Source organism: Hyperoodon ampullatus (genome assembly GCF_949752795.1).
Source record: "Hyperoodon ampullatus genome assembly, chromosome: 17".
Classification (NCBI taxonomy): Eukaryota; Metazoa; Chordata; class Mammalia; order Artiodactyla; family Ziphiidae; genus Hyperoodon; species Hyperoodon ampullatus.
The window spans coordinates 21,331,112-21,356,171 of record NC_136930.1 but is presented as its reverse complement, the minus strand read 5'-3'; the positions used below and the strand labels follow the sequence as shown (position 1 = coordinate 21,356,171).

At 36.2% G+C, this 25,060-nt stretch overlaps 1 long non-coding RNA gene across 1 annotated transcript in view; it reads left to right on the top strand.

The window, feature by feature from the left end:
• LOC307065431 overlaps positions 1-25,060 on the top strand; it is a 90,245-nt gene that overhangs the window by 18,065 nt on the left and 47,120 nt on the right. The window contains exons 2-4 of the long non-coding RNA XR_013811333.1: positions 6,808-6,876; positions 17,578-17,609; positions 18,548-18,673. This is a non-coding gene — a long non-coding RNA (uncharacterized lncRNA). The remainder of the gene's footprint in view (positions 1-6,807; positions 6,877-17,577; positions 17,610-18,547; positions 18,674-25,060) is intronic.

Below are 25,060 nucleotides of genomic sequence, written 5' to 3'. Positions count from 1 at the left end.
CACTTAATTATATTGTTCCTTGAAATGCCTATTCAAAGTTGTTTCCTGTGCCACACACTATGAATGCTAGGGTTGGTCCTGTGTAAATCTTACCCCCATTGAATTAGTATTAACCCTAAACAAGCAGCTTTCTTCCATAAGGAAACAAAAAAGAGGTTCAGAAATGTCCAAACTAAGTTTTTATAAAACTGTGTTATCAAATCTTATTTATCAAAAAACTTCAAACATAGCAGTATGAGTTCCCATGTACCCTTTACTCAGCTTCCCCAAATGTTAACATTTTATATTACCAGAGTATAATTATTGAAAGCAGAAAGTTTACATTGTCACAATGCTACTAACGATTTATAGACTTGTATTCAAATATTGCCTATTGTCTTGTGGTTCAGATTCAAATCTAGGATTACTTATTGCATTTGCTTGTCACATCTCCCCATTCTTCTCTAATCTAGGATAGTTCCTCAGTCCTTTTTTTTGTCTGTTATGAACTTGAACTAATGGAGAATCGTAGCCAGTCATTTTGTAGAATTTTTCTCAAATAGGGTTTGTTTGATATTTTCTCATGGTTAGACTGAGGATATGTATTTCTTGACAAGAACACTTCAGGAGAGATATTATGCCATTTTCCGTACATATTAGAGGTACAAAAAAATCTGTATGTCTCACTACTGGTGATGCTAACTTGGATGACTTAGTTATAATGATAGCTGAAAAATCACTATTTTTCCCTTTGTAATTATTTGAGATTGTTCAAATATTCTGCTTCTTGTTTAATTTTCCCATACTAATTTTAGCATCCATCAGTAATTTTTGGCTCCACCAGTTACTGTGGTGTTTGATGATTGTTCATTTTCTATTCCCATCATTCCCTCTACATTTATTAACTATAATTTGAGTATAAGAAAGAGCTGTTCTTCTCCTTCATTTATGTATTAGTTGGTTATTTGTTTATATGTATACATATATCAGTGTGAACTTGTGGATATTTATTTTATTCTATGGGTTAAAATTTATTACTATCATTAATTGTTTTGTTTCTTGAAGTGTTCCATATTTGGTCACTGGTACTCCTTCAAGCTGTCTCCTATATTTTTCCTACATGGTCATACAATTTTTGGAGTAATATCTTACTTTCTGACACCACAAAATGCTCCAGACCCATTTTTATTTTCCTCTGTCTCAGCCTTGAATCAGTCATTTCTCCATGGAGTTCTTGTTCCTTGCATTAATAATGGTATTCAGAACCCAGAATCTTGGTATGAGGTGGACTCATTGCTATCCAAGCTATCTCATGGTGTTTTCATCAGAGAGAGCTAAAAATATATATACGAATACATAAAAATATACACATATCTCTATTTTCATATTATCTATCTGGGTGTGTGTGTATACACACACATGTGTGCACACACATTATTTATCATCTGTTATCTATCTACATATATATATATATATATATATATATATATATATATATATATATAACTTCAAATTGATATATGAATTCAAATTGATACATTGATTCCAATCCAACACCACAGGGTTTATTCTAGCCTCCCTTACCCTTTCCTTATTTGTAACTCTTTTCTTTAACAATTAGAGACCTGATTCTCATTATTTGCAGTGTTTTTATTTATTTGCTCAATTCTGGAATACACATAAAATATTTAAAAATCATTAATCTGTACACGTGTGAAAAATAAATTTACTAACAAGTTCAATATTTATGTACAATTATTTTTGTCTTTAGCTTTTCAGTATATATTGTGCATGGTTAATTATAGTATATTAAAATACTTTTTTCCAAAGTTACTTAGGTTAGCTCTTTCACACCTCCTTCAGTGTGTTTTTTTTCTTCTGCAGTGTGAGAAGATCCAGTACTTTGTGTTCAACTCAGACTACCGAACCAGAATTTCTAGCAGAAAAGGTGATAATACATATGTGCAAAAAGATGCCCAGGTAATTCTTTTCATTGTAGAAATTTGAGGAACACTGCTTGACGTCTCTACAATTAAGATGTCTAAAATGAAACTTCAATTTTTCCTTCTTACAAACTGTCCCATCCTGCAAATATTTTCTTCATCAGTGAAAGGTGCCATGAGTCACACAAAAACTAACTCAATGCAAAAATCTGGGAATGATCTTAAATTCCTTACTTTTCTTCACTTTCTGCATAGACTGCATCATTAGGTCCTCTGGAATCTCATCTCTCTCTCTCTCTCATCACATATATAATGTTTCTCTTTATCTTCATTGCCACCATCTTAGCCACTACAATTTCTCCTTTGCTCTACTTGAACAGCCTAGTATCTACACAACTACCTTTTAAATGAAACTATCTTTTCATTTAATTGCTTTCTCTTGCATCTAAGATAAAGTCAAAATCCTTAGCCTTATAGATTCTGGCCTTGCCTTTTCTTGAAAGTTGTATTTTCATACTTATAAGGACATGCACACTCACACACACACACACACACATATAGTTGGTATTGTTAGTTTAGGCTTTGTTTGCCCTCCCATCTTAGCATGAGAAAATTAAGAAACAAAGTCAAACAAAACAAACAAAAAAAAACTTTAAAAATAAATTTGAATAATATCCTTTCCCTCCAGAATATTTCTCTAAAGTAGTATTATCATTAATGGCAGTACAGACCAGATTTTTTTCCCTTAAACATAAAGGCATGGTGAAGAAGTCTCATTAAAAACTGGAATCTAAGCTTTCAATGTCAAATTCTGTCTTTAATCTTCTGCAGTAAACCATAATGATTAAAGTATAGGAATCTGAATCAGAGGTCTGGTTTAGTATAATCTTTTTTTTATAAGCTTTGTACCTTAGACAAGTCATTTATCTCTGCATTCTTTAATTTCTTCATTTATAAATGGAGATGTTAAGAGTATTGATATTCAAGGCTAATGAAAAAACAATGCATCTAAGTCTTGTATCAAACACTATAAAAAGTGACAAGTTCAGGTTCTCTGCCCATTTTTTTTTTTTTCGGTACGCAGGCCTCTCACTGTTTGGCCTCTCCCGCGGAGCACAGGCTCCAGACGCGCAGGCTCAGCGGCCATGGCTCACGGGCCCAGCTGCTCCGCGGCACGTGGGATCTTCCCGGACTGCGGCACGAACCTGTGTCCCCTGCATCGGCAGGCAGACTTTCAACCACTGCGCCACCAGGGAAGCCCTGCCCATTTTTAAATTGGAATATTTGGGGGGTTTTGATATTAAATTGTATGATTTCTTTAGATAATTTGGATACTAACTCCTTATCAGATATATCATTGGCAAAAATCTTCCATTCAGTAAGTTACCTTTTCATTTTGTGATGGTTTTCTCCTCTCTGCAAAAGCTTTTCAGTTTGATATAATCACACTTGTTTAATTTTACTTTTGTTTGGCCTTGCCTGAGGAGATAGACCCCCCAAAAATATTGCTAAGATCAATGTCAATGTATTTTTCCTAGGGGTTTTATGGTTTCAGGTCTTAAATGTGAGTCTTTAATTCATTTAAAATTTATTTTTATGTATGGTATAAGGAAATAATTCAGTTTCATTTTTTGCAAGTAGTTGTCCAGTTTTCCCAACACCATTTATTGAAGAGGCTATCTTTTTTTCATTGTATGTTCTTGCCTCCTTTGTTGTAGGTTAATTGATCACATAACTGTGGGTTTATTTCTGGGCTCTCTTCTATTCCACTGACCTATGTGTCTCTTGATATGCTAATATCATACTGTTTTGGTTACTATAGCTTTGTAGTATAGTCTGAGATCAGTGCATGTCATACCACCAGCTTTGTTTTTCTTTCTCAATATAGCTTTGGTTATTGGAGGTTTTTTGTTTGTTTGTTTGGATGATTCTATACAAATTTTAAGATTATTTGTTCTAATTCTGTGAAAAATACCATTGGTATTTTGATAGGGGTTACATTGCTTTGGTAATACATACAAATGACCAAAGACACATGAAAAGATGCTCAATATCACTAATCATCTGGGAAATGCAAATCAAAACCACAATGAGATATCACTTTACACCTGTCAGAATGGCCATCATCAAAAAGGGAACCCTTGTTCACTGTTAGTGGGAGCGTAAATTGGTGCAGCCACTATGGAAAACAGTACAGAGTTTCCCCCAAAAGTTAAAAATAGAATTACCATGTGATCCAACAATTCAACTTCTGAGTATCTATCCAAAGAAAACAAAAACACTAATAAGAAAGGATGTATGCACCCCTCTGTTCATTGGAGCATTACTTATAATAGCCAAGATATGGAAGAAACTAGTGTCCATAAATAGATGAATGGATAAAGAAGATGTGGTATATATATATATACACATATATATAATGAAATATTACTTAGTCATAAAAAAGAATGAAATATCTTCACTTGCAACAACATGGATTGACCTAGAGTACTAGATATGCTAAGTGAAATAAGTCAGACAGAGAAGAACAAATACTGTATGATTTCACTTATGTGTGAAATCTAAAAAATAAAACAAAACAAAACAGAAACAAACTAGTAGATACAGAGAACAAACTGGTGATTACTAGAGGGGAAGGGGGATAGGGGATTGAGAGAAATAGGTGAAAGGGATTAAGTGGTACCAATTTCCAGTTATAAAATAAATGTCTTGGGGATGCAATATACCACATAAGGAATATAGTCAATAATACTGTAATAAATTTGTATGGTGATATATGGTTACTAGACTTATCATGGTGACAATTCAAATGTATTTAGATGTTGGATCACTATGTTGAACACTTGAAACTAACATAATATTGTATGTCAACTATACTTCAATAAAAAAGTGACCAGTTAACATGAATTGGTATTATAATTACATTTTCTCTGCATAAAGGCACATTTTATTGATTTTTTTCATATAAAGTATAAAAGTACCTTTTACTTTCAAGATGAGTTCTAAGATTACTTGTTAATGTTAATATGGTAATTTAAAATATGTCTAGATATAATTTAATTTTAATTGCCTAACACAAATATGTCTGATATTCACCATTATGAATTAAAACCTATTAGTAAAGATGTCAAATGAGTCACCAAAACATTTTTGTTTATTGCCTCTCATTGAACCCTAAATGCTAACAAGACTTTTTGTTGGAATGAGGGATCAAAATTTTATACTCTTTAAAAACTAATGCCCTAACACTTTTATTTTTATAAATAACGCTATTTCCATTTACTTTGTAGTGTACAATTTTTGAATGTCCTGGAAAGAGAAAAATTATTCTTTGAGCTGACAAAAATGATAAAGAGGCTCATTGCTGATGAAGGGAAGAAGACAAAGAAGAATAGAGAAAGAAGGATTAGTTCCTCTTTCAAAAGGGGGGCAAGATACTAGAGCTTTCTGCAGGGAAACTGAAGCACACCTTTCTTTCTGAGATTTGAAAGGAAGAGATGCCCTACATTTAAATATCTAGAGTATATCTTCCATTTAAAAATGAACCTAGCTAATCATCCAGTGAGGAAGAAAAGAGTAAAATAGCCTTTGATCAAGTCCTTTTTGTGGTGTTAAATGAAACTAATTATAATGAATATCACATATCTAATGAGTTCAAGAATTCCCCTTGGAAGAATTGGTCTGTCCTTTACAAAAAAGACAGTTAAAGTGAGTTATTTGCCTTTGGTAGGGAAACTCTACTGTCTAAATCATACTCATTTAAAGGTCCAGTTCAGGGTTTCCCTGGTGGCGCAGTGGTTGAGAGTCTGCCTGCCAATGCAGAGGACATGGGTTCGTGCTCCGGTCTAGGAATATCCCACATGCCGTGGACCGGCTAGGCCCGTGAGCCATGGTCGCTGAGCCTGCGTGTCCGGAGCCTGTGCTCTGCAATGGGAGAGGCTACAACAGTGAGAGGCCCGCGTACCGCAAAAAAAAAAAAAAAAAAAAAAAAAGGGCCAGTTCAAAGTCTGCCATATTTTGTTATTATATATGTAATTTTGAATGTAATATACAGTTATATATGTATATAACATCAACAAGAAATCTTATTTATACTTCTTTGATTAGGCTCCCTGTAGTGACATATTTCTCCTTCCTTTCCTAATACTGAGTGGTGATAGTCATTTTTAATTGAAGCGAAATAAATGATTGTGCATATCACAATTCGGTTGAGGAACTTAGAGGAACATTAGAATTTAGGATCATGATTAGTCATTGACTTTCTTCATGAAGTTGTCAAAATTACTTATTACTAAAACTCCTATTTTCTGAGTATTGACAAGGTTCTTGTGACATTTATGTAGATTACATTAATGATTTTATAATTTTAACAGTTAGAAGTTGATGCACTTTCCCATTATTTGCAGATATTTATTTTTGAAAACGCTTCAGTAAACAATAGTTTTACTTTAAATATATGAAACTTTTGAAATTATATTTTAAGTAAATAAGGCCATTAGGTTTGAGGATTGACCTACTTTTTCACTAATCTTGTCAGTTTGTGCTGTTTGTTCCAAATCATCCCCTTTATGCTAAAAAGCAAAGGCTCTTTATTTTCTATTTTTAAGGAGACTGTGTAGAAAGTTTCTATGGGAAGGATGGAAATTCTCTGAAAAACATGAAGTCTAGGCACCTATTTTCAGAAGAAGTATTTCCCATCACTATCCCTCATGTTCGTCTGTGCCCAATAGTTCTCAGAACTTAATTTACAACCTGTTATGAGCATTGGACACAATCACTCCCTCCTTGAAGCACTTGCTTTAATACAACCCCCATTCCTAGTTTTCCTCTGGCCTCACTAATCATTTTATCTGAGTCTCCTATACTGGACATTCTTCTCTTCCAGACGTTACGACCTCTTCTCTTTACCCGGCGATCCTGCTCTGCGTAACCCGTGCGGTCTCCTGGAGAGTTGGTAAGATTTGCTATGCTGAGGCAACGTTCTCAGTAAAACTATTGCTACCCATATTTTGAAGGGCAGCCATGGACCGGCTTAACCCGCCTTTCCTATATAGAAGGAAATTTCAGAATGCTGTTGTATTGCTGTTTCTTGCTTCTATCAGTATAGTCTTTAGAAGAGAGATGAACTCAGGCTAGAGTTAGCCAACTTGCAAACAGTGATGAAAGGAAATGTTGCTTTAATCATGGAGGTGCTATTTCCTGTGGCCTGTAATCTAAACTGATTGAGACTATGGTAAATTAGGACCATGAAGGGTAGAAAAATCCAACTGTTTCTCTGCTTGAAACAGAAGTGGTGACAAGACATGGCTGCAAAACAGCAGCCACTGCAGGAGATTTGACTGTGGCAGTGTCTCTTTCAAGCATCTTTCTTTGAAATTTAAGACAAGACAGTGGAAGCCACTCCAGCGTCAAAGACTAGATTAAGGACAATACATTCCCACGTGCCCAGTCATCTCCTATACTTTGCCTTACCTCCTCTCAACTTCACCTCTGACTCTAGGCAAAGCTATAGTGAAAATCCTGTGCAGGCTTTAACTCTCTTTGCCGGACAGTACCCTACCTCAAAGCATGTACAGGGTATTTTTCTTTTCCTGCCCCAGGGCTTTTCTAACTCTTTGGTGTGAGACCCCAGTGGCAGCCCCTTCAGCCTTATAACTTGGGGAAATTTGGGTGACCTTAAACTAATAGGAGATGTGAGCCAGTTGTTGAATGCTTCTCCATGTCTCCTCAGACTGAAAAGTTTTGAGAATCATTTCATGAGGTTCTTTAGAAAGTCACACATAAAACCAGTCATTGGCCTTGCCTCTAGTGAGACCACTTTCTTTTCTCCCCTGTTCAGTCTCCAATCCCTCATGTCTGCTCCTTGCCAACAGACCTCCCAAATAAACTACGGGCACACAGAATAATCTTGTGGGCTCTGTGTTAAGTATAAGGGTGACCTCATCTAAAAGACCACCCAAACCCGTACCCTGAGAGGGCTTCCTGAGAGTTGAGATAGGGTGGAATGTGCACCACACAGAGATCTGTCAGTGCACAACCACAGCTGTGAGGCTGAATAGTTATAACTAGATGAAAACTTTGGCAGTGGTAACTCACACATGGGGCTGGCAGGAAACAAACCTCAACTCTACCGAGTTTTTGATGGGCTTGTTTCACAAAGAACCCCCAAGCCTGACTTGACATACTGTCTGGTCCCTAAACTTGCACCAGCAGGAAATGGTCCATGAAAGTCTTCAGGATACCCTTCTCTTTAAAGTTGATATCAAGTAGGACTATGGAGGATAATGAACAAAGAGTTATGGAGGATAATGAACAAAAAGTTCTTTGCAGAGAAAGGAGTCAATGAAGGAATTTATTCTACTTACAGAGAAGAGCATGTTTGTTATCACTGCCCAGCAGAGTTAAAATTACTGTGGAACTTTTCCAAATGTGAACTTTTACTGTGTATTATTTGTTTTGGCAGCAGATGGTTTTAGTTTACAGATTACTGGCCATGTGGAGTTACATTTGCACTTTGTGGAGATGACTGAGTCACGAAGGGATCCTGGATTTCTTGGTGAATACACTGTCATAGGGCTTGGTGCTTGTTTCTCTCAGGAAAAGAGTGAAAATGTTCTTTTTGGTAGAAAGAAGGATGCATATTGATATTTGAATGGCTAAAGAGGAAGATTGGCTGAGACTAACAGTTTTCCCACAATATCTGTTCTTTTCTCATACCTTAGTCGAATTTCCTATTTTTACCCAGGCACAAAAATACTCATAATAAAGATCTTTTCCTATGTTCTGACCAACAGCACATAAACAGAAATGACTTGTACAAGTTCTGGGATGTGTCCTTAAAGTGAGGATGATGCTCTTTCCTCTCCACTTCCTCTATTCTGGTGCAATATGGTTATGAAGGCTGGAGTGTCATCTCATTTTGATGATTAGAGCCACATCCTAGGCAGAGTAAAGTGAGAAGCTGAACTAGAGTCTGTCTTGTACAACATCAGAGCCACCGTACTAGTCTTGAACTGTCCACATCTGAATGCATACATGAGAGAGAGAAAAAAAAATCTGCCTCTCGAGACATATTATGTATTTTGGGTCTGTTATATGAAGCATAATTTACTCTCACACAGCTTGAGACTCAGTACAGTCCAGTGTGTCATGAAGGGCCATCTGGTATGAATATTCTGGGAAAAATGTCCTCACTCCCAAGATCCTAAGAGAGCTGCAGGAAGAGCTTTTTTTTTTTTTTTTAACTGTGAAGATTGTCATATCCGGAGTGAAGCCTGGAACTGCTCTCGTCATCTTGCTGCAGCTTAAGGACAAAGTCATCATTGAAGTTGGCTCTATGAATCAGAGTCCAGTCAAGAAAATGGAAGTGACTCAAGGTGTTCAAACAGAGGAGGATTTAATGCAGGAAATTAATTAGCAAGTCATTGGAAAGACTGGAATAGCAAAGAAAGAAAGAGCAAGGCTGGAGGAGCAAAAGGAAGAAGAAAGTGGGAACGCATATCAGAATGCTGCTCTCACCCTTTGGCTGAAGCCCTCGACCCTACACTTCCCAGCCATTTGCTGAAGGCAGTGCTAGTGCCACAGAGCAGTAACACAAGAACCTGTGCTGTTGACCTCACTGCTGAAAACCCCACAAATGCCAATAAAGCCTGGAATTCTCTGCACTGGTCAGTTGTCTTCAAAGCACACCCACGGATGTTGCTACAGCAAAAAGCAACATCAGAAGACACATAAATTTCCTTCTCTTCCCATTTTACAATCTCCCATCAGGGTCTCCAATTGACATAGGTACCTTAGAAATGTAGTTTGAGGCCTCCAGGCCCCTGCAACACAGAGTGGAGTACAAAGGTAGTGCAGAGGTCTGCTGACAGTCAACAGATAAAAACTGGCTGAATGACAGAGTCAAAAAATGGAAATAACTACATTCTCCAATCGAATTGTTAATCCAACATGTCAACCAAATTAGAAGACTGTCATATTTCTGGATTTCCTCTTATGTAAAATAATTAATTTCCTTATAATTTAAGGTAGTTTGAGTTGAGGTTTCTACAATATGTGGCTGAATCTATACTAAATTTTATACAGAAATATATTAAAATATATGAGGTTATGTTGCCTCTGTAGTTTCCCTAATATTTTCAGCTGATATGCATTTTCCACACCACTAAAATTAGTTGTACTATGTTGTTATTATTATTATTATTATTATTATTATTTATTATTATTATTTGCGATACACGGGCCTCTCACTATCGGGCCTCTCCCGTTGCAGAGCACAGGCTCCAGACGCGCAGGCTCAGCAGCCATGGCTCACGGGCCCAGCCACTCCGCGGCATGTGGGATCCTCCCGGACCGGGGCATGAACCTGTGTCCCCTGAATCGGCAGGGGGACTCCCAACCACTGCACCACCAGGGAAGCCCCTATGTTATTATATTTTAAAGAGCTTTGATATCTTTTGGAGACAAATATTTTTAAAAAACATTATATAAAACTCATTTATTAAAATCATATATTCATCTGAATAATTTTATTCTTTTTACTCCTCTTTTCTAGTTCTAGAGGGTTATCTAGTGTGATTTTAGGGCATGTTAGGATATGTCAACAAATTTTATATTGAATGCATTTCTACACTGTAGGGTTCCACAGTGTCTTTAACAGGACTTGACACATAATAGGCACTCTATAAACACCTGTGAATAAATAAATAAGTACATGAATGGATGATAAAAAAGAATGAATGACTATGAATACAAGAAAGAATGGACTTTCTACTTTAAAATATTTGATTCATGCTGTATCCTCATTAATGAAAAGGAACCGTGCCTGTCAGGCGACTACTATCAATCAGGTGTTTGATATATATTATGTATTTTAATCACCAATCTTTTAAGGTTGGAGTGATTAATATCACTGTATGGATGATGAAAATAAAGTTAAGAAAAATTTATTATTCTTCCCAAGGGACGTTTAACTATATGTCCTGATGGATTCAAATTCATGTTTATTCAATTTCCAATCTTAAATTTTTTTTGGTATAAAACAGACTCTATATGATAAAGTTGTATGATGTTAAATTTTTTATGAGGTTTATATTATACTTTGTTTATATTCTTATTTATATTTTTATTATCTATATTGCCATACTGGGGTTTACATTAAGATTGTTTTCTTGTATTGACTTGCTTTATTAACAAACTTAAAAACTTTAAAACACTTTCCTATTCAACATGAAAAATTAATGGAAAATAAAACTCACAGTATTATTGTAGACAAATAATTGTTACCATCTTTTACCTATCTTTCCTTTATTATGCTGTTTCAAACTGTGCTCATCTATATAAAATATATATGATTTAATTGTGAATACTTGCATATGATATTATATTTTATTCGTACTTATCCTAATGGACAAGCACAGTGTCATTTAGATGGATATGTGTGCTGAGCTTAACATCATTGAAAATAAGTTTAAATTTTAACCTGGAATAGCTTATTTTTCTCTGTCAAATCAAAATATAAATTTTAGAGGACAATTCTTACTTTATGTTTAAAAGCTTGTCAATAGAGCATAAAAGCATACATGTGTTTGTTAATGAATCCTTCACAGGAAACATGGTTTACATCCTGAAGCAATAAGGGAATTCATTACTGTCTTGTTAAATAGATGAATACAAATCTCTTGTTTACTGTTTCTCTGCCGAATTCACCAGCAAGGTAAACAATACAGCAAACAATTGTACAAATCTTTGTTGATTCAAAAGAAAACAGAGTTTAACATTTTTATCAAACTTCTTATCATGCCCTTTGATTGTCTATAGTTTTACTGTAATTTAAATACTTCTTGTGGCTTCCCTCGTGACGCAGTGGTTGAGAATCTGCCTGCCGATGTAGGGCAGACGGGTTCGATTCCTGGTCTAGGAAGATCCTACATGCCGAGGAGCAACTAAGCCTGTGCACCACAACTACTGAGCCTGCGCTCTAGAGCCCGTGAGCCACAACTACTAAGCCCACGTGTCAAAACTACTGAAGCCCATGCACCTAGAGCCCATGATCCACAACAAAGAGAAGCCACTGCAATGAGAAGCCCGTGCACTGCAACAAAGTGTAGCCCCCACTCGCTGCAACTAGAGAAAGCCCGCATGCAGCAACGAAGACCCAACACAGCCCAAAAGAAAGAAAGAAAGGAAGAAATACTTCCTGATGACCTTGTGAAATAGGTTTGCAAAATTTTATTGACTCTGTTATAAATAGGAATCTTTTGAAGACACATGGAGGAATCTAATATACCCACAAAGGGTAAGACATTGAGTAATAGTATGATATGTTGGCTCTCTAATCTGATTAGATGCTAATGACTCTGTCTCCAGTAGTAGAGAGCACTGAGAGTCCTTGGCTTGAATTGTTTAGAGATATGCAAAATATCTGGTTTGGTTACTCCTAATCAACCACTTATAAGAAGCAAGGAGCTAAGTAACTCCATATATGATACTTCTGAGCATTTTGGAAAACTGAGTAATATAGTGACATTAGTTGGTTGCTACTAATGCCACTGGACAAAGTGGTGAAACAAAAGAATGAGTTCAGGTATTTGACTTTACAACTCAAGCCACAGAAATGACCTAAGAGCTTCCATGAGTGCTCTGAAGGAGACCCTTATCTTCTACAACCACAGGGCTGAAATTGCTGAAATTCAAGTTGAGCTCCCAGCCTCCTAGGGCGCCTCCTGTTAAAGTTAGGGCATTGATTGGGAAAAAATGGGATTCTTCAAGTTGTGCTGGGAATCTGTGGGAAGACCCTCATGAAGCTGAGCCCTAAATTATGATTAGTCTTCTGTGCCAGTGGGAGAGGTCTCCCCATTCTCAATGGCAAGGGGCATCCTTACCCCAGTGGTTTGCATCTTTCGACCTCTGTCTGAGGGGATTAATTCTGCATTGCCTGAGGGAACATAATGGCCTTCCTGAGGCAGTTGCCATCCAAGACAATGCTGATTCTCCTCAGAACCCACCCTCACCATCCATCTTTGCTTCTAGACCTATAACTAGACTCGAGTCCCAACAGGCTCTTAGTGGTGAGGTAGAGTGGGACCCACGAAAAGGTAGCTACACTCCAAAAGAACTACTTGGGTTTTCTAATTTATACAAGTGGAAATCTGGGGAAAATGTGTGGGAATGGGTGTAAGGGTAGGGGCAACATCTGTCTTGTTTATTGTTTAATTGCAAATATCTAGTACTGTCTCTAGCACATAAAAGGTACTCAGTAAATATTCTGGAATAATAATTGAGTGGTTGCTAAAAATAAAATCAATTTCTCTTTTTGACACTTTTCATGTATATACTATATAAATATATATAAATAATATAGATGCCTCTATAGAGTCATATACATGTATGTATGTATATATTTTTCACTGGTTCATATATATGTACATATATATGTGTATGTACACACACACACACACACACACACACACACACACACACACACTGGCACCAAAGAAAGGAGGAAATACTGGAGCTTTCCTATCTGCTTGCCCTGATGTGGGACATAAAGGGAAGAGGAAGTGGTCGTATTGACAGCTGCCAGCAATCAAACATCAAAAATGGAGTCAGACTCTTTATTACATGTATTTATTTTTATGATAATTATTTTAGTATCTATCTGTTTCCCTCACTTGACCTACATTATTATAAGGGTGAACACCACTTCTCTGTTTGTATCTGAGCACCAAGCACCAAATGCAGTATGTAGCATATAGTAGGTTCTCAATAATGTCAAATAAATGAATTAAAAAAAAACTATTTTATAGTCAGAGGTATACACCTTCTAATAGCAGAAATGGCTTTAAAGCAATTTTAGAGGAGTTATTTGAAGAGCAATTAGTAAGATAATTCCATGGCAAATGAAGCTTTTTATCACTGGTGAGGGAATTGTTGTGAATGTATGAAAAATATATATACAAGTCAAGAAAAAACACACAAGCAAATATAAATTAAAAAAAAAAAATTGGGCTTCCCTGCTGGCACAGTGGTTGAGAGTCCGTCTGCCAATGCAGGGGACACGGGTTTGTGCCCCGGTCCGGGAAGATCCCACATGCCGCGGAGCGGCTGAGGCCGTGAGCCGTGGCCGCTGGGCCGGCGCGTCCGGAGCCTGTGCTCCGCAACGGGAGAGGCCGCAACGGTGAGAGGCCCGCGTACCGCAAAAAAAAAAAAAACACAAAAAAACACAAAAAAACAAAAAGAAACAAACAAAAAAAACCTCACAAATTTGTCATTTATTTATTTATTATAAAAGAGGTTTTTGTGGAGAGGAAACCCAGAAAAGTAAAACGTGCTTGCCCAGAAACTGAGAGACTTGCAGTCTGATTCCATTTCTATCACTAATTATTTGGCAGAACTAAACATGTGGCTTAATTTCTTGGATAGTGTTTACTTATCTGTGAAATGAAAGGGCTGGAATTAATGATTTCTAAGATGTGTTGAAATTCTCAATTCCTATGAATTTATCTGACTCGGGTTTTTACCCTTACTTATAGTGGAAGAAATAGAAGGGCCTTGAGCTGTGTAGGGTCAGTAAAAATGTTTTTATTGCATTCAGGTATAAGTGGTTCTTATTACTGACCTATGCTGGGGCTGTCTCATGGGGGAGAGAGTCTATGATGGTTTATGAATTTATACTGTCTGGGAAGATTTACCACTGTGTATTTTATTGATTTTTCAATTCAGTAAACCTGATAAACCAGGTTATTGCCCACTCAGAATTGGATAAATTAAGACAAATTCACAGGTTGAAAACCGAGACTAAAAAGAATATGGAGTTAGAATGAATAAGCCAAAACTTCATGGTGAAGAGACAAGCTTGATGAAAAGCAAGATCTCACTTCAAAATTCTTGTCATATTAAGAAAAAGCTTTTGAAATTGAATATATCTTGAATTGAATAAAGTGTTAGAGTTTGGTTAGGCAGTGGGAAGTAGTTTGTGTTCTAGCTGCTACCTTAGTTCTCAGCTTTCAAAATGAGGACTATTTAAAAGTATGGGCTAAAAACTGGTGGGGTAGGAATTTCTACCACTCATTTAACTGTCCCCATCCCTCCAAAGTTGCCCTCTCCCCTTCCAGAAACATCAGTTTGAGTAACTATCTGCTCAAGAAAATACCTTCACAAGAGCCAAGGATTCCAGGCAAGGGATTACAGCACCTGGGTGAAGCACAGAAATATGGAAGGATACAATGAAGATGGTAGGAAAGATAGACTCACACAACTCACGTTACCTCTCTCCCAAGCCCCAGCAGCCAGCGAGGAGAGAGATACCATCCAGAGAAGAAGAGTGAAGTGAGTGCCAGACATTACCCCGAGCCCCAGAACTGGCTGCCCAGCACCAGGCTGACTCCTGTCATACAGTCCACCAATTACACTTCTGAGCGTATAGCTGAAGGAAATGAAAACACTATCTTGAAGAGACGTCTGCAACCCCATGTTCAGTGCAACATTATTCACAATAGCCAAGATAGGGAAACTACCTACATGTCATCTAAAAGGATAGAGAAAATGTGAATATCATTCAGCCATCAAAAAGAATGTGGGACATCATGTGACATCATGGATGGACCTTGAGGGTATTATGGGAACTGAAATGAGACAGAGAAAGACAAATACTGTATGATATCACTTATATGTAGAATCTAAAAAGCAGAAATCACAAATAAATAGAGGGTAGAATAGTGGTTGCTAGGGGCTTGGTGTGGGGTGGAAATGGAAAGATGTTGGTGGAATGGTACAAACTTCCAGTTATTTCTGGGGATCTAATTACAGCATGGTGACTATAATTAACAGTATTGTATTATATACTTGAAACTTAAGAGAGTAGAACTTAAATGTTATCACCACACACACACATACACACACAAAAAAATGGTAATTATGTGAGGAGGTAGAGGTGTTAACCTTATTGTGGTAATCATTTTGCCATATATACATGCATCAAATCATATTTCACATCTTAAATTTACTTACGCTATGTGTCAATAATATCTCAATAAACCAGGAAAAAGACTGTGGTCCACTTAAATGTCACTATTATATTAAACTTATAAAAGTTTTTTATAAATAAAAATTGGTTACATATCTCGAAGAACACATTTGAAAAGTCATCAAAGTAAAAAAAAAAGAAGAGGTAATTCTGGTTTTATTTTGTTTTAATTGTTTTTTTCTATTGCCTAATATTGTTAATACTGATTAGGCATCAGTTTTGAATTGAGAATGATATTAGTTAATACACATTGAGCACTTACTCTGTACCAGACTCCTTTATTTTTCACAATAAACCTATGAACTGGAAGCTACTATTATTAAACCTTTTTATAGACAAGGACACTAAGACACAGAGAGGTTAAGTAATTTGCCTAAGTTTTAAAGTAAGCCACCTGGTGTTATATGTCTAATATAAAAATTTGACATATATTTATGAGCACCTATCTTTGTGTCAGAAACTTTAGGAGACATTGATTATTGAATAGTAAACATGGAGTATTTGGAATTGAATATTTTAGTGAACAGCAATTAGAATTTTATTATTGGAATCTCAATGTGTAGATAATATGCTTTCAACAGACATGTGAGTATTCATCGTCATGCTATTCCTTACACCAGATTTTTAAGTCAGTCAGGCCTGCATTTAAATCTTGCCCACATCATTAATTATATAACCTAGTGTACTAGAGCTCAACCTTTAAGTCTCAATATCTTCATCTGTAAAAATCATACCAGTCTTGTTGGGTTATTGTTAGGATTATAAAAGATGCACATTCAATACAGTAAAATAACAGGTTCATAGGGGTTCCTCACTAAATGACAGGGGGGCAGGCAGAATTCGGTGTCAATCTCCCCCTTCCTGGATAAGAGAGTGTTCATTTTGCTTAGTTGACAGCAGGCCATGTGCTTCAGGACCTTTCTCCAGCCCTAGGAGTGAAGCTCTATTAGTCCTAGCCAATTGTAATGATTCTGTTCTCTCTCTAGAGATTAATTCAGCAATGGACTTGCGACATGATTTTGATCAGTAAGCCTGAGGGGGTTGTCTGCTGAGTGGTGGAGGGATTCCTTGAAAAGTTCTTTCTTGCTCCTTAAGTAAGAGCAAAATGCAAGAGTTTTCTTTTTTTCAACCTTTAATTGTATTGTATACATATATATGTCTTGTTTTTCCTGGTGCCATCTCATGAGGCAAAAAGCTAACTCCCTAAATAGGACCGAATGAAAGATAGAACAATTCCAGGGCTTGATGATATTTCAAAACCACTGTATTAACTGTGAAAATTCCCTAATTTTTGCTTTGTGAAATAATTCTTTCTACATGTTAGACTATTTTAGTTGGGTTTTGGGGGTAACTTTCAGTCAAGAACACCCTAACAGATGAGAATTATCAACATAATAATTATTATTAAAGACAAGAATATGCATTCCACTCAAAAATTTACCTCATCCTAAAAAAGAAGGAAACTGCAAAAATTTAGCTCCAAGCGCATACTTAATCCTCTCTGAGAGAGCAGTATGTAATTGGTCCGAGATTGATTTTTTTTGGACTATTGCATTAATGGTGGGATCCTTGTACCTAAGCGTTTTCAGGAAATGTCACCTTGCTTTTTTTCTTTCATTTCTGCCTCAGGTTTGGCAGATAGTCTTGTTTCCTGTTATCTGGTATGTCTATTTATTATTTATATATTTATTCAACAAATATTTATTGAGTGCTTACCGTATACTATGCCTAATATAGGGTGCTAGTACCAGAGTAGGCTTTCCTGAGAAGGGGTAAGTGATATAAGGTAGAAAGGATGAGTTGAAGCTGACTAGGTGAAGTGGGAGGAGATATCTGTGAAACAACAGGGATAATGGTGCACTTGAAAAGTGGAAAGCCCGAGGTTTTGAAACATAAATGGCAAGGGGCTTATAGGCACAAGATGAAGTTCGAGAAGTAGGTAGAGGGGATGTTAAGTACTTTGATTTTTACCCGAAGAGTAAGAGGAAGTCTTTGAAAACAGGTTTTAGTAATGAGAAACATGGTTAGGTTTTTACTTTGAAAAGATCGCTTGGGTGCAACATGAAAAACAAATTGAAAGGAGGCAAAAGTGGATGTGGGGAGATGAGTTAAGAGGTTTCTTCAGTTTTCTGGGTGAGAGGTGTGTGGGTGACTTCAATTAGGGTAAGAGCAGTGGAGATATCTATGTGTACATATTTGAGAGTAATTTGGAGGTAAAATTGACCAGACTTCTATGGGGAATGAGATAGACTGAGGTGCGCTGCTAGATATTTGGCTTGCTGAATAGTAGTTATGGTGATTTACTGAAAGAAAACTGTAGTAGTGGATTTGATTTGGGGGGTAAAAATGTTATGGCTTTGGTTTTGAACATGTTTAGTTAAGCATCTTACCAGAGTGGAGGTGTTGAATAAGCAGCTGGATATAGGTATATGGCACTTAGAGAACAAATCTGTGCTAGAGGTGTACATTTTGGAGTTATCATTGAACAGGACAATTGAAATCATGAGGGTGGCTGAAATCATATGGGAGAAAGACTGGAGCATGAGATGATGGCCTAGGACTGAGATCTGAGAAACTGCAATATTTATTGATTTGGTAGGGAAAGATGAGCCTGAAAAGAAGATGAAGAAGAAAGATCCAGAATGGAGAAAAATCAAGAGAACTCGTATTACAGAAGAAAAATAAAAGATGGCTGCTGTAAGCAGAAGAGAGAGGAAAACCCGTGGTGAGTTTTCTGAGATTTAGGACTGACAGAAGTCCATGGGGTTCAGTTCCTTTAACAAGATCTCCTTTGATGGAGGGAAATGGGTTTAAACCAGATTAAAGGATGTGGAGGAATAAGGAGAAGGAAATAGAGACAGTGAATAAAATTAATTGTTAGGAGCTTGACTGTTAAGGAGGAAAAAAAAATATGGAATGGAGTTTGTAAGAAGGAATATGTGAGTAAAATAGTTTATTTATTTTTTAAAATATTGAATAGAATTGAACATATAGAATTTGGGAAAGATCTAGCAGAAATGACTGAAAATATTATGTAAAACACAGACCAGTTAAATGGTGAAGTATATCTCTTTGGGAAACCAAATGGAGAGAGAGTCGAATCACAACCTGAGTCATTTACTTGAGAAGGAACACCTCCTTGTCTACTTTAAGAAGGAGGTAGGTGTAGAAAATGTATATAGATATGGGGAAAGTTACAGATCTGGTAAAAGATTTTGAGAGAGTTTCTGTCATATGGATTCTATTTCTCTATAAATTAGGAAGTGAAGTCATCTACTGAAAGTAAGTTTGGGGTTGGGGTATTTTACATGTTTGAAGAGAGAATGAAGTGTTTGAAATTGACTTGGCTGACTTTGGCAGAAACCGACAGTCTCCTTCAATATGCTGGTTACTGGGTACCTGAGGTGTGTGTATCGACTTTGCTCTACCAACACAATCATCATTTAAAAACAGTTAGGGGGACTTCCCTGGTGGTCCAGGGGTTAAGACTCCATGCTCCCAGTGCAGGAGGCCTGGGTTTGATCCCTGGTCAGGGAACTAGATTTTGCATGCTGCAACTAAGAGCCTGCATGCCGCAACTAAATGATTCCAGCATTATGCAACTAAGGATCCTGCACGTGGCAACGAAGATCCCAGGTGCCACAACCCAGCACAGCCAAATAAATAAATAATAAATAACAAAACAAAACAAAACAAAACACCTAGGAATGTGGGTCTCAACACATAGAGTCAGAGCTGTAGGTATGAGAACTCCACCTTAGCCTCTTAACCAAGCCATATTCTCCAATGTAGATTTTCTCAGAGTCCTAGGTTAGAGATTTTAGAATGCTCATTCAAGTCTTTAATGACTCATGCTTTGGTCCAAGTTATATCAATAATTCTTGTATTTTTCCTCCTCAAAAAGGAACTCAGAAGGGAAAAGGGGTAACTTCCATCCTGAAATCCTAATCCTCACACTAGCCAAAGGATTTTTTGTAGACAAGAACAAAATATCACGTGAAACATAAATGGATCATGTTTATTTTTGTCTAAGTTTATGTTGGATATGAACCTATGTAAGTTTTTAAGTTTACTGTGTTCACTTTGTTACAGAATAACCTTAATTCTTTTATTTATTCAGAAAATGTTTATTGAGCACCTACTTTGATCTAGGCATTACACTGGGCCCTAGAGATACAGTGATGAACTGCAAAATCAACAATACCTTCATACCTTCATGGAACTCATATTCTAGAAGGTGGATTATATATTTTTAAAATAAACAAATATATAATATAATATCACTTCAACAGCAGGGTAAGAGGATAAAAAGTGATGGAATATATGAAGAGAAAATGTTTTGGATAATATAGATAGGGCCAGGAAGGGTCTATTTGTGGAGATGACATATGAACAGCGGCCTGAAAAAAATAATTGAATAAGTCATGAAAAATCTAGGGCAAAAATTTCCAGGCAAGGAGAAGAGTAAGTGCAATACTCCTGAGATTGGAACAAGTTTGGTTTATTTTTGAAAGAATTAAGAACGTGGCTAAAGAAGGCTAAATCAGGTGAGAGTAGTAACAGATAAGTTAGAGAAGTAGGAAATAGTAGAAGAGTTCAGTGAAGGTGGACATCAGGACCATGGTGAATTATTTAAATTTTATTCTAAGGAGGATAGAAAATGATTGAAGGTTTTGAGTAGATGAATACTGTATTTTATTTTATTTATTTTTATTTATTTATTTTGGCTGCATTGTGTCTTCGTTGCTGTCCGCGGTCTTTCTCTAGTTGCGTCAAGTGGGGCTACTCTTCCTTGCGATGAGCAAGCTTCTCATTGCAGTAGCTTCTCTTGTTGCGGAGCACGGTCTCTAGGTTTGCAGGCTCAGTACTTGTGGCTCGCGGGCTCTAGAGCGCAGGCACAGTACTTGTGATGCATGGGCTTAGTTGCTCTGCACGGCATGTGGGATCTTTCAGGACCAGGGCTCGAACCGCATCCCCTGCATTGACAGGCAGATTCTTAACCACTGTGCTACCAGGGAAGTCCCGAATGCTGTATTTTAATTTTCCTTTTGCAAAGATCACTCTGGCACCTGTCTGAAAGTTTAACTTCAAATATTTAGATTAGTTGGAGGTATTTTATTCATCTGGGGAAGAGAGGAAAGTGGATTTTCTTTGTTATATAAATCATGAAATATTGTATTCTCCTTCCCATCTATATCACATCTAGGAACATGATGTTTTATTAGTAAATATCAAAGAAGTCTTCAGCCAAAGAACTATTCTGGCTTTGTTTCCTGTTATGGTAGTTATAGCCATGTTGCCTCTGATATTTACATTCCTCTTACACTAGGCCTCTAACTATTCCAAGAATCTATCATTCTTATTCACATTAAGGACCCAATAATGTGGCAGTATCATCAACTGTCAACCCTAGTATGAAAAGACAAGCTGCACTGGGTTTCTCAGCGATGACTATGCCCCTTTCACTGGGGTACTCTTTACCGCCTTAGTGAAGGAAACACGTTTTGGACCCTTCTGGTGATCATAGTCCCATGGTGGATTTTCTGTTCTTGTGTAACACATTTATTTTAATTTACCCACCATTTGACTCTTCTGACACCTTCCTCAATTCTCTGCCAAGGCAGATCTACCATCTCGTGTCATTTACTGCACATTACCATCATCTTTAAGCTTGAAGAAGCCTTTCTCACATTGTATTAAGCTCAACTTCAGGTTAAATTCTGAGATATAAAAGAGTATTACCATGTCTATAAACTCTCCACTACTCAGTCTTATTATCTTCTCATTTCCTCCTAGTTTCTGACTGTGTATATATTAACCAAGACATGCAATAATTTGTTGACTAAACTGTTTTTTTTCCCCTAGTAGGGAAATTATTTTCCTGCTCTGCTGTAATGCTAAATATTGCCTGGAAGCTCTGAAGGGAGCTAGGGTGGTTTAAGAAAATAACAAGCATCTTTTAGTAAGGTATTCGACTCATGTGCGGTCTTTACTTACTTTCTAGGAAAAAGGAGGCTGTTCTCCTCTAGCAAGTGGAAAAGTATTCCACAAGGTTAAAAAAGAGAATCCTGGGTTCAAGATTCTCAGACATATCCTCCCAGTTTTCATCATGTAAGGTCTCTGCATTCTACTATTTTCCTAGCAGTATTCGGATTTCATTATAGGACATCTGTTGAGGCAACCTTCCTTATATCTGTTATTTAAGCCAAGATATAAGGGTATGCATAAACCAACAAGTACTTTGTCATGGATGACAATGCATATAGGTGGTGTTGGCCTTGAAGATTTACATTAATCTTTGCACATAAAAATCAACTCAAAATTTTTTTCCAAAATACTTATGTCTAAACTCTTCCCCCAGATATTTTGTACCAATTGATCAAGAATGAGGCCTGGGCATGAGCATATTTTGAAAGGCACTTAGAGATTTGGTATGCAACAAGGATCAAGAAGTTCTAATTTAGTTTATAAAACTGTATCCTACCTACCGTGATGAAGAAGAATATCTGAATTTATAAAGACTGATTCTAAATTTGAAGGAAAGAAATTGGAGTGGACAACTATTTACACGTATAGAACTGATCAGATTTCTATTAAATAAATAAGTAAGCATGTAAACAAGTTTAAAATTCACATAGAAAAACAAAACCTTGAACTTTTTAAAAGTAGGAAGAACTAAAATATATGTCTATATATGTCTATAAAGAAAAAAATGATGTTCCTAAATACAGAAAATTATTCAGTCCACCTTATTTTATTGTTCTGTAACCCTAACCAATGTCTTTCATCTTGTGGATTTCCTGTGTTCTTTATTTTTAATTAACTTTAAAAAATGACTTAGTTGATTTGTATCCAGATTGCCTAGGGAAATCCTAGAACTGTATTCTCCTCTTGTCTATATTGTAAAGTGCTCAAGCTCAAATCATGTCAAATGCTATTTTGGCTAGTAAAGCCACAAATAAAAGTTGAAAAGTAGGGGATTATATATTTTCCTCTCACAGAGGTGATTGGAAAATAGATTCCTCCCTTTTATAGATGATGATTCTGTGAAACTATGTGATAATAGATGACCTGGAAAAATATGTATATAACTCAGGGACCATTATTACTTCAGGCTTAATATATTGGAAGCTTTGATCCTGCCCTTGCCCCCCAAGATTAATTAGTCAGAGTAGAACTTTTTCTGTCTTTCTGTATCTCTGTCTTGTTGTCCCTCTCCATTCCTCCTCTTCTGTCTGATTTTATGTCTCTCGGTAGCCCTGTTTAAGGTAGCACCTTCTGAGATTTTACTACCTCTTGTCTGACATTCCTCTCTTTCTAAGTTTGCAAGAGCTAGATTTTGATTTACAACAAAAACTTAGCATGTAAATAGATCAGTGTTTGAGGGTGGATATTATTGATTTTGACTTGAATATACAATCTGGGTTAATTTGTTCATTAATAACTATTAATGAACTATCACAATTTGGAAGAAAAATTGCTGCACTCAATCATCACATGACTCACTTCATCATGTATTCAGCCATCATATGAAAGTATGTTTCTGTTTATATTTTGTTAACAAATCTCTTTGTAAATTCACTGTCTTTTCTTATCCTCTGACAATGTGTGTATTGTCAAGACACTGCATTTGTGCTGCTTCAATGTGTACATTGTAGTCAGTATGAATTTTTGCATATTGTTATCATTTAGAATTCCTCCTTTGATACTAATTTATATTGAAAATTGATTTTAGCACAGTTCCAGGATAAAATATTAATACATAGACAATGAGAAACTGGATATCAAAATATTAAAAAAATGCAGCATTATTTGAGATGGCATGATAACCAGGAAATTCTTAGGGGTACATGTGACAAAAGATATGAAAAAATTTTATCCTGAAAACTACAAAATATTGCTGGATAAATAAAAGGTGACATAAATAGAGAGATGTGCCATGTTAATGGATAGGATAACATGGGTATAGTTAATATGTCAATTCTATACAAATTGATCTACGGATTCAACTCAATTCCAATCAAACTGCCAGCAGGCATTTTTTCCCCTAGAAATTGACAAGCAGATCCTAAAATGCCTATAGAAAGGCAAAGGATCTAAAATAACAAAATGACCTTTGTAAAAAAAAAAGTTGGAGTGCTTATATCACCTGACTTCAACACTTAGTAAGTTACAACAAACAGGATAGAATTAAGTTAGACGAATATATTAGTGGAACAGAATAGAGTCCAAAAGTAGACCTGCATATATATGGTCAAATGATGTGTGACAAAGTTGCAAAGGCAATTCTATGGAGAAAGGATAGTCTTTTCCAAAAAAGTATAGTTTCAGCAAATATATATCCATATGTAGTGAACTTTGATTAATACCTTGAACTGTATGCAAAAATTTACTCCAAAATGATCATGGATCTAAGCATAAAACCAAAACTTGTTAAACTTCTAAACTAAACAGAGGAGAAAGTGAAATTAGGTTAGGCAAAGATTTCTTAGATAAGACACCAGAAACATAATCCATAAAAGAAAAAAAATGTAGATTGGACTTTATAAAAATCAAGACATTTTGTTCTTTGAAAGACATTGATAAGAACATGGAAAGATAATCACAGCCTGGAAGAAAATATTTTCATATTAAATATATTATAAAAAAGTACCTTTGTCATATGTATGTCCTCATTATTTACTGTAGTTATAGTCTATAATATTATGTTGCTATGAGCACTGAATTAGTCAATTCTGAGCCATTGCCCCCAGGAGAAACATAGGGTTAGGTTCCTGTGAGCCTCTAGTCACAATATATCCATCATCTGATGAGTACAAACTTTGTTTTGAGTGTGTTTCTGTTAAAGACGCCTCATTTAATATACATTGTTTATTCATTGATATTGAATTCGTGGCCAACAGCACTATAATTCATGACACAACAGAGCTTATCTAACACACTATAAGGCACATCACAGCCTTCTTATACTTAAGAACAGTAAACAGCACTTGAGCACTGTGCTTGGGGGTCATTTTAAATAGCAAAATTATCAAGGAAAAGCCCCCAAATGTGAAAACATGATACTGAGCAGATCATGAAATGGACACTTGTTTACAGTATGAGAGTTGAA